Source organism: Rattus norvegicus, chromosome 4, assembly GCF_021556685.1.
Source record: "Rattus norvegicus strain SHRSP/BbbUtx chromosome 4, alternate assembly SHRSP_T2T, whole genome shotgun sequence".
NCBI lineage: Eukaryota > Metazoa > Chordata > Mammalia > Rodentia > Muridae > Rattus > Rattus norvegicus.
Window position 1 is genome coordinate 100403387 of NC_141537.1, and position 16603 is coordinate 100419989.

At 35.9% G+C, this 16603-nt stretch overlaps 1 long non-coding RNA gene across 2 annotated transcripts; it reads left to right on the top strand.

The window, feature by feature from the left end:
- The first annotated feature begins 404 nt into the window (after nucleotides 1-404).
- LOC102551492 (uncharacterized) lies at nucleotides 405-14901 on the top strand. Of its 2 annotated transcripts, XR_015687234.1 has the most exons (5): nucleotides 409-488; nucleotides 612-1108; nucleotides 2360-2457; nucleotides 7474-7615; nucleotides 13854-14901. It is a non-coding gene; the product is annotated as an uncharacterized LOC102551492 (long non-coding RNA). The 2 variants fall into 2 exon arrangements; XR_015687233.1 differs by lacking the exons at nucleotides 7474-7615; nucleotides 13854-14901 and having other exon boundaries at nucleotides 405-488; nucleotides 2360-2519.
- The last annotated feature ends 1702 nt before the right edge of the window (nucleotides 14902-16603 follow it).

Sequence of the window (16603 nt, forward strand, 5' to 3'; positions counted from 1 at the left end):
TTAAATTACACTGCTCATGATTGCTTTGCTCTTGAAATTCACACAGAAAATGTGAAATAACTGTACCAAAGTAGTATTCTTTTTAATCCAAGTAATACTAAACTGTACCAAATGGAAGTAACTTAAAAATTTGGTGGAAATTTCTCATATTATAGCATAAGGACTAGGAAACATATTGAATCTGAAACAGATCAAAGAAAGTAAAAAAGTAAAAAGATAATATTCTTCAGCCATAAGGAAGAATGCACTCTTTGCTGCTGTGGTTAGAATGAGGACACTTAGTGACCGTGTTTATACAGAGATGAGCTACTTTTGTACTTTGATCAACCTGCTCAGTTTCTGTTAATTTGCCTATGCACAGCCCACTGCCTTGAGTACTTTTAAAAGAACTGGTCAAATTTGGCAGAAAGGTCAGTCCTAATAATAACAAGGAATGAACATGAGAGTCTCTGCTCATTTCCTGAGGCTGATGATACTTTTGCTTCCAAGTAAGTAGGGACTGCATTGGGAAATCTTTTAAAACATTGTGACTACTGTTGTTTGCATTTTAAGGCAATCCTGTCATACTATGGTTAATTGAATGGGTGCTTTTTTTTATTTTCCAAATTCAGGTGGCAGATGTGCCATCCAGGTTACCCAGTCTCCAACCTCCCTGTCTGCATCTCTGGGAGACAGAGTCACACTCACTTGCAGAGCAAGTCAGGATATTAACAACAAGATGGCTTGGTACCAGCAGAAACCAGGGGAAGTCCCACAGCTCCTGATCTATTATGCATCCACTTTGCAACCAGGAACTCCATCCAGGTTTAGTGGCAGTGGGTCAGGGACAGATTTTTCCTTTACCATCAGTCACCTGCAGTCTGAAGATTTTGCAACTTACTACTGTCTGCAAGGATATAGTTTGTACCACAGTGATACACATAATGACAAAAACTGCTCATAGAAGTAGAAGTGAAAGTGAAAATTGTCCCACATTCTTGTTTCTCCTTTAATGTTATGGTAGGATTTGTCAGATTCAACAAAGCTTTGAAGATTACCTGGAGACTTTTGTGAATTTCACAAGGTGATTATTCATCCAACTCTCAAGCTTATCACTACAATTTTGTAGGTATGTAATTACTTCTAGTGATTCCTTAATAACAGAAGTCTATACACCTGACACATGTAGATGTGTGTTGTGATGCATAAACTAAACCAGAAGTCACACCAAATATTGAAATAAGTGATTATTTTAATTCAAGAAGATAGAATATTAATAATAGGTATTAACTTGCTTAATTGAGTTACAGAAGTAGATGCTAAATAGTATTCTCAATTTTTCTATCAGAATAAATAACTCTCTACTTGAAATATCCAGGCTGTCCAATCTTGTTACGTTCAGACCTGTTTAAAAGTCTATGGCTGTCATTCAGTGTGACAGCAGAGTAATATATGTTTGCTATTACTGAATTTTGGATAGCTAGAGATAAAGTATAGACTTACAATATGTGAATGTGGTTTTCATGGCATTCTCACAGCATAATATGACTGCCTATTTACACACTGGTTGCCTGGGAGAAGTGAAACACTAGATCAGTGTTTCGAAAACTTTATAATCACTGTCATAATCTTTTTTTTAAGATATGCATCATTTGTGGGGGTTAGTCTATTTGTTTACTTTTTTGTATACTTCTTTGATTGTTTCATCACTTTTGTTTTTGTTTGCTTAAGCAGGCAGAAATCTCGTTTCCTAATTTAAAAATAACATCAATTTCAAGTTTGTGAATATGTATTTGTACACTGTCCTCTGAAGCTTCACAGTGCTAGATAGTTGGAGTTGAAGAATATTAAAAGACAAAAATTATGCATTCTACAATTTTTTTTACCAAAATGGGACAGGGGCTGGAAAGACTGCTCAGCAGACTAAACTCCTTCTTGTTCTTGTCAGAGAATCTGAGCTAGGTCCTCAACAGCTATATGACAGCATAACCTGGTATAACTTCAGTTCCAGGGTATTTAATTCCCACTTCTGATCTCCAAAGGTACAATGGTGTACATACATGTGTGCAATAAAACATTCATATGGATACATTTTTAAAAAGGGCCAAAGCTGTCACTGTGAATTTGCCCTGGAATAGCATATGTCTAAGGTGTCATTATAAATTTCAGATTTACAGTTTTCATTGTTCTTTAAGAAGAGTCTAACATTTCCCTCTTGTGACTTCCTTAGCACATACAAACTAATCAGACCTTAGATATTCACCAGGCAGGCTTGAACCTGACATGGCTTGACCATAAACATGCCCGACGACAGTCAGACTAAGCAGACCTTGAATGTTTGTACAATAGGCCTGAACAGAAACATTTGCCTTGGTTGCAGCTGCAAGCTTCGATATACCAGAATTATCAAGATGACATGAAATGAAAACTTATCGGATTCCTGCTGTGCTGTTGCTACCCTGCATTACTGTTCTAGAGGTGGGCTTTTTGGGTTTCCCTTTGTATACACTACTGAATATTAAACTTTGAGCCTTGATCAGAACACTGTCTTGGCTCTATGTTCCTCTTTCCCCTGGACTTTTCATTTCTAGCCCTCCTTTCAGGTGAACCCTCCTCTAAGTTAAGCTGGTGGGTGCTAAACTATTTCCTTTGTTATTGCTTTTGGTTTTCTTAATAAGGCAACTTCATCCAAGTATGAATATGAGAAATATCTTTGGAAACAAATTTTCCTATTACTCTTTGCTCCCTGTCACATATGTAGTCAGTCATAGCCTACACACAGGAACCTCTTCTCTAGCACATTTCATTCTCCACATCTAGGTACTGGTAAAACATCCTTTGTGAGTCTTTTTCTGCCATGAAGTTCACAGAAAATGTATCACCTCATAGAAATCTTTTTCTACTGTGATGTGCACATCTTCTGATTTGGGTTACCACACAGTCCATTGATTTTCTTAATTTCAATCTATATAGCTGAAATCCCTACTTTACCTCATGAACCCTTGCTTCAGAATAGATGAATATCACAGTTACACCTTTATTCACGTGAGGCCGATTAGTATATACCCATTTTGAATAACCATCAACATAACGTTTCTTTCCTCCATCAGCTCACATGATACTTATTTTAATTGTCTGATTATTGGAATTGTCTGATTTTGCTAGTAATAGAACATGACGTATATCTATGCAGCACTTCCCTGAACACCATGAATTTGTTTGACAAAATCCATTTTCTTGGAACTCTGCGTTTGTATTAGTATTTTTCGACACAACATGAAAATGGGAGGGTAATTAAAGGCTTTACTATTATATTCAGGTATATATTATTGCACATATGTCCTCAAAAATAAGACACAAATTTTATCTTCTACAGATTAATAATAAAGCTATCATTTCCAGTTTAAGTATGACCACTGTTAAATATCACCAAACCATAAACTTTGACAAGTCTAGCATCCCCAGTGTAGGTAATACTCACAGTTAATTAAATATAGTTTCCTAAGAATTCCTGGCCTCAAAAAGAGGGTAGTTTGTATTTTCTGATAATTTCATAGTATTAAACTAGAATCTTAATAATTGAATCTTTATTAAGCAATGTCACAAATCTCAACCCTTTTTATTATTAAAAAATATATTCTATTTCATTACATGACCCTATTGAAAGTTTTCTTGCTTTATCGTATTAACTTGTTCAACCTCTCTGGATTTATAGCTCTTCATAATACTATTTTTTAGATAACATGGCAAATTAATCGTTGCTCTCTATTGTTTATTGATCAACTACCAAGGACTCTTCATCACAGTGATAAGACATGCGAGATGTAATGCTTAATTTTTTCCATCTTTATTAAATTGGCTATTTCTTATTTACATTTCAATTGTTATTACCTTTCCCGGTTTCCAGGCAAACATCCCCTTAACCCCTCCAACTCCCTTTCTATATGGGTATTCCCCTCCCAATCCTCCTCCCTTTACTGCCTTCCCCCCAACAATCCCATTCACTGGTGGTTCAGTCTTGGCAGGACCAAAGGCTTCCCCTTCCACTGGTGCCCTTACTAGGCTATTTATTCTACCTATGCAGTTGGGCCCAGAGTCAGTCCATGTTAAGACTACGGATAGTGGCTTAGTCCCTGGAAGCTATGCTTGGTTGTCATTGTGGTTCATATGGGGTTTCAAGCCTCATCAAGGTCTTTCAGTCTTTTCTCTGATTCCTTCAACAGGGGTCCCTTTCTCAGTTCAGTGGTGTGCTGCTGGCATTCGCCTATGTATTTGCCCTATTCTGGCTGAGATTCTCAGGAGAGATCTACATCTGATTCCTGTCAGCCTTTGCTTCATCCATCTTATCTAGTTTGGTGGCTGTATATGTATGGACCACATGTGGGGCAGGCTCTGAATGGGTGTTCCTTTAGCCTCTGTTTTAAACTTTGCCTCCCTATTCCTTCCCAAGGGTATTCTTGTTCTCCTTTTAAAGAAGGAGTGAAGCATTCACATTTTGGTGATCCTTCTTGAGTTTCATGAGTTCGTGCATCTAGGGTAATTTGAGCATTTGGGCTAAAATCCACTTATCAATGAATGCATACCATATGTGTTTTTCTGTGATTGGGTTACCTCACTCAGGAAGATATTTTCCAGTTCCATCCATTTGCCTATGAATTTCATAAAGGCATTGTTTTTGATAGCTGAGTAACATTCAATTGTGTAGATGTACCATATTTTCTGTATCCATTCCTCTGTTGAAGGGCATCTAGGTTCTTTCCAGCTTCCAGCTATTATAAATAAGGCTGCTATGAACATAGTGGGGTATGTGTCTTTGTTATGTGTTGGGGCATCTTTTGGGTGTATGTACAAGAGAGGTATAGCTGGGTCCTCTGGTAGTTCAATGTCCAATTTTCTGAGGAACTTCCAGACTGATTTCCAGAATGGTTGTACCAGTGTGCAATCCCACCAAAAATGGAGGAGTGTTCATCTTTCTCCACATCCTTGCCAGAATCTCCTGTCACTGTAGATTTTTATTTTAGCCATTCTGACTAGTGTGAGGTGGAATCTCAGGTTTGTTTTGATTTGCATTTCCCTTATGACTAAAGATGTTAAACATTTTTTTAGGTGCTTCTCAGCCATTTGGCATTGTTCAGTTGTGAATTCTTTGTTTAGCTCTGAATCCCATTTTTTAATAGTGCTATTTGTCTCCCTGCCATCTAACTTCATGAGTTCCTTGTATATTTAGGATATGAGCCCTCTATCAGTTGTAGGATTGGTAAAGATCTTTGCCCAATCTGTTCATCGCCGTTTTGTTCTAAGAACAGTGTCCTTTGATTTACAGAAGCTTTGTAGTTTTATTAGATCACATTTGTCGATTCTTGACCTTAGAGCATAAGCCACTTGTGTTTTGTTCAGTAAACTTTCTCCAGTGCCCTTGTGTTTAAGATTCTTCCCCTCTTTTTCTTCTATTAGTTTGAGTGTATCTCGTTTGATGTAGAGGTCCTTGATCCACTTGAACTTAAGCTTTGTACAGGGTGATAAGAATGGATCGGTCTGCATTTTTCTACATGCTGACCTCCAGTTGAACTAGCGCCATTTGCTGAAAATGCTATCTTTTTTCCATTGGATGGTTTTGGCTCTTTTGTCAAAAATCAAGTGACCATAGCTGTGTGGGTTCATTTCTGGGTCTTCAATTCCAATCCACTGGTCTATCTGCCTGTCTCTTTACCAATACCATCCATTTTTTTTATCACTATTGCTCTGTAATACTGCTTGAGTTCAGTGATAGTGATTCCCCCGGAAGTCCTTTTATTTTTGAGGATAGTTTTAGCTATCCTGGGTTTTTTATGACTCCAGAAGAATTTGGTAATTGTTCTGTCTAACTCTCTGAAGAATGGGATTGCTAATTGGATGTGGATTGCATTGAATCTCTAGAGTGCTTTTGGTAAAATGGCCATTTTTACCATATTATTCCTGCCAATCCATGAGCATGGGAGATCTTTCCATCTTCTGAGATTTTCTTCAACTACTTTCTTAAGAGGCTTGATGTTCTTATCACACAGATCTTTCACTTGCTTGGTTAAAGTCACACTGATGTATTTTATAATATTTGGGACTATTATAAATGGTGTCTTTGCCTAATTTCTTTGTCAGATTTTTTCTCTTTTGTGTAGAGGAAGGCTACTGATTTATTCGAGTTAATTTTATATCCAACCACTTTGCTGACATGTCTATCAGGTTTAGTAGTTCTCTGTTCGAACTTTTGGGATCACTTACATAAGTTATCATATTGTCTGCAAATAGTGATATTTTGATGTCTTCCTTTCCAACATGTATCCCTTTGATCTCTTTTTGTTATCTGATTTTTCTGGTTACAACTTTGAGAACTATATTTAATAAGTAGGGAGAGAGTGGGCACCCTTGTCTAGTCCCTGATTTCAGTGGGATTGATTCACGTTTCTCCTGATTTAGTTTAATATTAGCTACTTGTTTGCTGTATATGGCTTTTATTATTTTTAGGTACGGGCCTCGAATTCCTATACTTTCAAGGACTTTTATCATGAAGGGGTGTTGAATTTTGTCAAATGCTTTCTCAGCGTCTAATGAAATGATCATGTGGTTTTTATCTTCCAGTTTGTTTATATAGTGAATTATGTTGATGGTTTTCTGTATATTAAACCATCACTACATCACTGGGATGAAGCCAACTTTATCATGATGGATGATTGTTTTGAAGTGTTCTTGGATTAGAAATAGAACCAGTCATTAACAGTCTCTCAACGAATAAGAGCCCAGGTCCAGATGGGTTCATTGCAGGATTCTATCAGACCTGCATAGAAGACCTCATACCAATACTGTCCAAATTATTCCACAAAAGTTAAACAGATTGAGCACTACTGAATTCCTTCTATGAAGCCACAATTACATTTATACCTAAACCACACAAATACCCAACAACAAAGAGAACTTCAGACCAATTTCCCTTATGAATATTGATGCAGAAATACTCAATAAAATATTGCAATGTATATTTTTTAATCTGAAATGGGAAAACAAGCATTTAAAATTCAGAACTCTGTTTAAACTCATAGATTTTTAAGGTTTATATTCCTCTCTGAAGGTAAAATATGCTACTAACACCTAAAATCTTTGTAGTCTCTTGTTCATTGATATTTAGTATTATAGAATAATATGTTGTGAGGCTTTAGAAGATGTTCAGATTATGAAGAAATACATTGACTATACTGTGAGAAACAAGAATGGGAAAAACATAGCCATGGTCATACAATTTGAGTTGCTGTACATTCCAGTTGGCTCTACCTGTATGAAAACTGAATTATACTGTACTCACTGACCAATTCTATATATAGATGATGCACATCTCATAATTATCAACATTTAATGAAATATTCAGGAAACAGAGCTATAGTGTATACAAAGAAGGGCTAAGTACCCTGTTCTCTTGACAGTCTTGGTACATCAAACAATATTAAATCAGTATCACTTGCATAGGTTTTCCTTTATCTGATGCATCTGCCTCTTGGAATACTTTAAGAATACTCTCTTCTGTTCTGTGCCATGATCAGCATACATGATGGAAATAAAATAGAAAGATGCTGTTCCCATCTGTCATTGGGTTTCTTCTGGATTTCAGGTAAGGTGACTGAACAAATTAAAATGGTAGAGTATTACATTTCAATGTCCAGTTTTCATTTTGTATGATCCTGAGTCAAAAAGGAATTTTATTATTTATACCTGAAATTTCCAAAAGAATATTTCCCCTTTTATCATGCAAATGCTTCAGATGTTGCTTTAGACTCGAGGATTGATATTGTGATGACCCGGTCTCCAGCAGTCCTTTCTGTGTCTCCAATGGAAAGAGTGACCCTTAACTACAGAGCCATCCAGGGCATTGGCACAAACTTGTACTGGTACCAAATTCAAACAAGCAAACAAATAGGAACCAAACATCCATACGCTTCCTAAACTATTTCTAGGGCTCCTCTAGGTTAGCGTCAGTGGACCAGTACAAACTTACATTCAATTGGAAAAAGTTCTTTGATCCTGCACAGTTATGTTTCTTCTGCTTTAGATATTTTTCAACAAGTGGCATTTGTATGTCCATCACTTTGAATTAATCAACAGTTATTTTTAAGTAAAAGTAGAAAAGAAGTTCAAATCCATAACTTGGTTTTGTTGCCTTTGATATTTATTCTTGTATTTACGTTCAAGGTTGTTTCTTTGTGTATATTTTAGTTAGCATGGCATTACATTTGAAGCACAGACGCTTCTTATTTCATTGCACAGTTAGAATTATACAAAATTGTAAAATATTCCATCTTGTATATAAACATGTTTTCAATTTTCACTTCCTTATGCATTAATTTATCTTTGAATTTAGTAGTTAATTTATTTTAATAAGTAGATAGCATTATATTTATTAAAAACTTCAATGAAGTCTGTTAAAATATTTAGTTTGATAATGTATATTCCTTATAATATAATATGTAATATAATATTTTTAATATTGAATATTAATTTCCACAGATTTATCCATGACTTCGAATTTTTATATTTAACTTTTAAATTGTATATTTTAAGAAATAAGTAAGCTGATAACCAATTTGCACATTAACACTGAAATTTTTCAACTGCTGAAAAAAAATTAGTATCCAGTAACAGTCATAGGCTTTCTTTAGTAGGTAGACACAACTATGTTTAATTCTTTTTCTCCATTTAAAGACAAAGCAACAGGTTTTCTTGGGGTATTTTCACACATATTTATTTTTGTTTATATCAATCTTAAACATTCAACCACAACTTTCTGGCCTGTGTCTTTAATTTTACCCTATGTCCCTCAATATCCCTTGTTCCTTATTGCTCTGCTGGGTATTCTTCTCCATCTACCATCAGTAGAACAGAACCATAACTTTTGCAGGAGTTCACTTAATAAACTTGTTAGAGAAAACTAGGATGTCTGCTCAGGATTTTGTCTTCCTTTTAACATGGAGTGAGTAAGGGTGATTTTATGGGCACTTAAGTGACCTAAAACAAACATATACACTCATTACCATTGAATTCTAAATTTAAAATAAAGCAAAGATGATTACTTTCATTTTACTAAACATATTTCAAATAATAATATATCAAAACTTACATTTTAGGTAACAATACATTCAGTAATAAATGTGAAATTCTATGCATTTCCCTAAGCAGAAGTTGAAAGCTGTGTTCTCTCATCAAGAAGAGATTTCTTGGTTTTAGATATGCAATTTTAATTAGCACATTGGCTTCAAAAGAGTAAATTACTCCTTGGTAAGAGTAAGTAACTCCTCAACTTGAAATACCATGGTTAGAGTTAAGAGAAAGTGAAAAGAATCCAATACCACAAAGCAGCCAGAGAACATTATGTTGGTACAGATATGTGTAACTAAAATCAGAGCTAGCATGGAAGCTCACATGCTTCATAACAGAAGGCAGAACAAATCCTAACTTTAGGTACATATAGTTCAAAGTATTTAAAACCCCACGACATTCTAATACAGGTCTACATGGTAGAAATGAGGCTATTTCTGAATAGACAAGTTACATAAAGACAACAGCTTAGGAACCATAGATTCTGTCTTTCTTTATAAACCATGTTGCTCGTGACAGATTTGTTCTTCAGGTTCACCCTAGGACTGCGAAGTACTGGGTGATGGGTGATGGTTCTTTGTTTGTTTGCTTGTTTGTTTGTTTGTTTGTTTTGTAATGGTCTGTTAAACAGTTTAGTAGTAGGTTGCCAGGAAAATTAGATTCCATTTTTTCTTTCATTATTTAATTATTGCTATTTCAACTCATCATAAGTTACTATTTTAAGTGGTTTTGTTTTAGCTCTAACTTTAACTGTAATGTTAGATTTTTTCTTTTTAGTTTGTACCCAATTAGCCATATGTGTAGATAGTGACATAGGTGTACATGTTAATGTTCATTGTCAAATTTTTTTACATAGACGTAAGTTTCCATACATTGTAGAGATGTTTTGAAAACCCAAAGATGCAGCATTTCTAAGTGTTTATTACATGCCTATGCCTTAAAGAAATTTTGTGCAGATGTGTGCCACAGAACTCCAGCACAGGTGGCAGAACCAATCTGGGTCTTTTTATCCTTGGATTTTTAGAAGGTCCAGAGAAAATAGTATAGTATTGGTTCAGAGTCGCAGTATCCAGGTTAGCATCCAGTTAGCATCCTGGATATGACTCACTTTCCCTTTTGCCTGTTATATCTTGCAGTTTGTCACAAATGGATGTTCCTTTTCCATTTTATGTCTTGTTCAGGCAACATGGAGTGCTTTTATCATAAAAGCAAAGTTCAATAACAAAATCTCTATTGTATTTCTGTTTATATTTCATGAGCCAGTGCTTTCTATGTGGCCTCCTCAACTGTAAGGGAACTTGAGAGGGTAAATATTTTGATTGTGTATTTGGGCTTCCTAAGCAGGACCATATACTGAAACACAATGCTTGGCATCTGATATTGCTGTGGAAAAGAACTCAAAGCTTTATACTAAAATGAATTGAATCTTTTCCATGCTGCTATTGTTCTGATTGAAGTCACTATTATACTTTCTTACTTCAAAGAGAACTTCCTCATTGGCCTCCTCTGCTACAATCTGTACTGGGAAGTTTTTAAAAATGTAAACTGACTTAAGTGTAAAAGCAAAAACTATCATATTTCCACAAATGTACATGGGGAAGGGGTAAGGGAATGTTTCAGTTGATAAAGTGTGTAGGCATAATATTTTGTACACTATGTAATATTTACACTTGGGTTGTTCAAATTATGATTTCTCTGCTCTCACATTAACACAGTATTGTAATTATAATTGTAATTACACTATGAATCTTCCCTCTCAACTTTGTGTAAACAATTTTTACCATTAATTCTCTGTCTTTTCATTAAATGCTGATTACCTAATGAGTAGGCCGAACAGTGAATAACTTTGGATATTTGCAAGCAAGAGAAAGGAAGAAAGAGAGTCAGAGGAGGAGAGAGGATGGAGGAATCACAGCCTTGAAGAAAGTGTCGAAAGAACGAACATAATAATAATGTCAATTATCATGAGATGGGACTGGGAGTCAGATTCTCATAGAAGTTCAAAGTATACCACTTGAATGTTCAGCAATTAAGGTGCAGTTGTAAGTAAATTTTGGTTTCTCTGTGAAGTAATTAGGTATTAGCATACGGTAAATAAATGCAGCTTATGGATTAATTTCTGTTTACATTTATATTAAGAATAATTCATATGTAACAGTACTTGCCACATGAATGTGAGGAACTAAGTTAGGCTCTAAAGCACCCATGAGAAAGTTAGGATTGGTGGTATTCTCTGTGAATCATACTAGACATGTTATTTTCCTGAATTCATAGACTACTTTACCTGAGTAGTCAGGAAATGTTGAACCACAAGTGGCTGGAAAAAAATAGAGCATCGGTGGGTGCTGACACAGGTTTTGGCATCAAGCTCCATGAATTTTGTTCCTGCTATTTCCTATATATATGATCTCAACCAACTCAATCTGTTTCTTTCTAATACCAAAACAACACCCCTTTAACTAAAATTTATGATACATTGATACAGAATAAATTCAATATCCGAAACAAGAAGGGAGAAAGAAAAGGAGGAAGACATGGAAGAAGAGGAGGAAAATGAGGAGAAGGGGAAGTGGAGTGGAAGGGGAAGAGGAAGAGAAGGAAAGTTAGCTATTTATACCCAAAAGGAACTTTCTATGATTCCAGCAATATTACATTTTACCAATGGTAAGACATTGAAAACTTGGTTGTAGTTTCTTGGAGTATAAAAATGTGTGTAAAGAAAGTATTCGGGAAAAGATGAACATATTCCACAGCCAGTAGAAATAACATGTTCTTAGGCCTAAAGTAAGAACATACTGTGTTGCTGTAGTAGGAATGAGGAGGAATGAGCTTTCACAGAGTAAGCTATTTCAGTTCCTGGGCTCAGATCTACCCAACCGCAGATTTCCACTTAATGAGAGCACAGACCCCTGCCTTCAGTACATTTTAAACAGTTGTTCATATCCTCCAGAGGGGTCATTTTCTAACACAGCATGGACATGAAGGACTTTGATCAGTTCTGGCTCCAAAGCAAGGAAGTTTTGCCTTGGGAAATTTCTTAAAACTATGATTAATGTTTCTTGATTTGAAGGTAATATTGACATTATACTATTAATTTCATAGTTCTTGATTTTTATTTTCCAAATTTCAGATGTGTTATACAGTTTACTCAGTCTCCATCTTCCATGTTTGCATTTCGGGAGACAGAGTCACCCTCACTTGTAGAAAAAGTCAGGATATTAGCACTAAGATGGCTTGTGGTATACACTCACTGATAAGTGAATATTAGCCCAAAAGTTTGGAATACTCAAGGTACAATTTACAGACCACATGAAGCTCAAGAAGAAAGACCAAAGTGTGGATCCATTTCCCCATGTTAGAAGAGGAAACAAAATTCTCACAGGAGGAAATATGGAGACAAAGTGTGGAGCAGAGACGGAAGGAAATGTCATGTAGAGACTGTCCCAACTGGGGATCCTTCCCATATACAGTCACCAAACCTGGACACTTTTTCTGATGCCAAGAAGTGCATGCTGACCGGACCCTGATATAACTATCCCCTGAGAGGCTCAGCCAAAACCTGACAAATACAGAGTTGGATACCCACAGCCAACCATTGCATTGAGAATGGGGTCCTCAGTGGAAAATTAAGAGAAACGTCTGAAGAAGCTGAAGGGGTTTGCGACCCCCATAAGAAGAACAATAATATAAACCAACCAGACCTCCTCAGAGCTCCCAGGAACTAAAGCATCAACCAAAGTGTACAATGGAGCATCCCATGCCTCCAGCTTTAAATATAGCAGAAAATGGACTTGTTGGGCATCACTGGGAGAAGAGGTTCTTTGTCCTGTGAAGGTTCTATGCCCCAATATAGAAGAACAGCAGGGCAGGGTGGTTTGAGGAAGTGGGAGCATGGGTAGGGGAGCACTGTCATAGAAGCAAAGGAAGGGGAATAGGATAGGAAGTTTCCGCAGGGGAAAACATAAATGAATATCATATTTGAAATGTAAATAAAGACAATATCTAATAAAAGAAAAGAAAAAAATGTATTGATACCAACAGAGAACAGAGAAAGTTTCAAAGCTCTTGATATATTTTGCATCCACTGTGCAACTGGGATTGTTCTCTATGTTCAGTGGCATTGAATCACTTTATGCTAAAAATATAACACAAATTTCCATTAATAGATGACAAATTGTCAAAAGACAATTAATCTTTTTCTGAGGCCTCTGGTTAAAATGTGAAATAGTACTCTATAATTTACAAAACTCAATAATCATCTACATTATAACAAGACATCTATGCTAGACTCACATGTTCTTCTTAATAGATTGTATACTTATTCCAAGTGCTATTCATATTCAACATTTAGGAATTTCATCAATCTAGATATTCCAAGAAAAGCAGTTCTCATGTGAGTACTTTAAAATATTTCTTAAAACATTGGGCACAAAACAATGAGAGTTGTCAAGTTCATGTTGTAGACAATTTATTTTCTTCATTGACCTCTTGACAAACTTCCTTGAGAAAAATGGCCTAAAATGGGAAGTAGAGTTGGTTAGTTCTTGGGCAAGTGGGCAAGAATTTCTGTGCTAAAGCTAAGGGACTCAGAGCCCTGAAAGTGTCTAGTGATAATTTGAAATTATAGATAATAATGGGGGGGGTCTGTTATTACCTTTTCATACATGTTCTCTGTGTACATAGTTCAAAGCATTGTACATGAATGCATGAAATTCTTAAAAAATAATTTGTTCCTTTTGTCCTTTGTCTTCTCACAGGACAGATCATGAACTTTTCTGCCACTCCAAAGACCCCATGGTCTGAGCAGCTCCCAGGAGATTTACTACACCCAGTATAACAGGTAAGAAATCCTTCCAAATAACCACAGCTGCTAGGAATGCCAAAGAATCCAGGATACTCTGGGCCCATCTCCTCTGTTCAAACTCCATCTCCCTTCCATCCAGGGTAGATCATCAGTCTTTTCTGTCCCTTGAAGAATCCACAGTATGAGGTAATCCGGGATATTCACTGCAGCCAGGGCAATAGATCCTCTGCCAGCCTGCCTTGCTGAAGACCCTACATTGTAAAGACCTCCCAGAAGTTCTACTATAGACAAGTCATCAGAACTCAGAGGATACCTGCAGCAACCTAGGGACACAGGAGGCAGGCTCCAGAAAGAGACATCCAAGACAGTTAACAGGGGAGTTAGACAGATGGAGAGAGGGAAGTTCAAGAAGATAAGCAACAGAAAACAATGTACTTTGGCATCATCTGAATGAAATTCTCCACGTACAGCAAGACCTGAATACAATAACACACTTGAAAGCAAGGATACTGACATAAAATCATATCTCATGAAGACAATAGAGTCCATTAAGAAGAATGTAAAGGGGTTGGGGATTTAGCTCAGTGGTAGAGCGCTTGCCTAGCGAGCACAAGGCCCTGGGTTCGGTCCCCAGCTCCGAAAAAAGAAAAAAAAAAGAAAAAAAAAGAAGAATGTAAAAAAAAATCTCACTGAAAGAATCTCAGGTAAACAATGGCAAAGAGGTAGAATCCCTTAAAATGGAAGCAAAAAAAAATACCTTAAATAAATCAATCAGGGGAAGGAATTGAACAAAATGGTCCAAAGCCTAATAATGAAAGTTGAAACAATAAAGACAACACAAATGGAGGCAATTCTGGTTATGGAAAACCTGAGAAGTAGGTCAGGAACTAGAAATGCAGTAGAATACACCACCAGAATACAACAGATAGAAAAGAGAATCTCAGGTGTAGAAGATACTTTCGAATATATTTATACAACAGTCAAAGAAAATTCAAAACAGTAAAAACAAAAAAACAAACTAATGAAAAGCTTATAACCCAAAATATCCAGGAAATCCAGGATACAATAAAAAGACTATACATAGGAATGATAGTAATAAAAGAGAAAAAAAGATGCTCAAATCAAAGAACCAGAAAATGTATTCAACAAAATCATGGGAAGAAACTTCCCAAACTGAAAGAAAGAGATGGACATAAATGAATAAGAAGCATATAGATGATTAATAGAATAGTCGAGAAAAGTTAATCCTCTCAACTCATAATAATCAATACATTAAATACACAGAACAAAGAAAAATATTAAAATTGTAAGGGCAAAAGGCCAAGTAACATATGAAGGCAGATGTATCAAAATTATACCAGTCTTCTCAACAGAGACCATAAAGCCAGAAGAGCCTGGACAGATTACATGCAGTCTCTAAGAGAGCATAAATGCCAGTCCATGCTACTATATCATGCAAAAATCTCAATCATCGTATATGGAGAAGCCAAAATATTCCATGACCAAACCAAATTTAGGCAATCTTTATATCAATGGAGCTATACAGTGAATTCGAAAAGGAAAACTCCAACATCAGGAGGGGACTTACACCCAAAATAAAACAAGAAATTAATCATCTCATCACAAAACCAAAAGGAGAGAATCACATACACATAATGCCACCTACAACAACATAACAGGATTAGCAATCATTAGTTTTTATAATCTCTCAATATCAACAGACTCAACTCCCCAATAAAAAGACATAAGCTAACAAACTGTATATGCAAGCAGTATTGTGTTCAACATTTTGTGAAGATAGTTCCCACCTAAATGTAAAAGGCTGGAAAATATCTTCCAAATGGTTCCAGATGGTTCAAAGACACAAGCTGGAGTTGTTTTCGCAATATACAACAAAATAGACTTTCATGTAAAAGTTATCAAGTGAGATGAGAAAGAACACTTCATATTCAAAAAAAAAAAAAGGAAGAAATCTATCAAGACAAAATTTCAGTTCTGAACATCTATGACCCAAATGAAGGATGAAGGGAAACCACACACTAAGGTGGTGTTCATTTAGTGTTAAGAAAGGACAACCCTTCAAATCTTTACCACAAAGGAGGCAAGAGATATGGTAGATATAAAATTCACATTCAATTTGCTTCATAGCCAATTTTATATGGTCTCAAATATAGAGGCGATATGGTCTAGTGTCTTAATAGTTCATTTGCATAAATTCATATCCTGGATTGATATATTGAGGATAAAAAATAAGAATCATAAGAGACTTCTGAATAGCCAACAAAATGTCACACTTTGCTGGTTTTTTTACTGTCTGTAATGATCCTTTGAGATCAAGCTGGATATTTTGGGTATCAGGTTATTCAAGCCAGCAGCTGTATTAGCTCTGAATTGGAGAACAACAGGTGATTAGGAAAGGAACCATGTGTCACACTGATCCTGAAGGGAATAGAATTGGATGCCTAGTGCATCAGAAACTAGAATCTTCTTTCTAGTCCCTAGTGCTGCATTGATTGGCAGTTAAATGTCAAATGATATAGAAATGTTATTGACTCCTACTGCTGGAGACTTTATTATGCTTGAGTATTTATAATTGCATATTTTATTTATTTATACTTGAAATGCTATCCCCTTTCCCGATTTCCTATCCACAATACCCTTATCCCATCCTGCTTCTCCTTTCTTTTATACGGGTGTTCCACC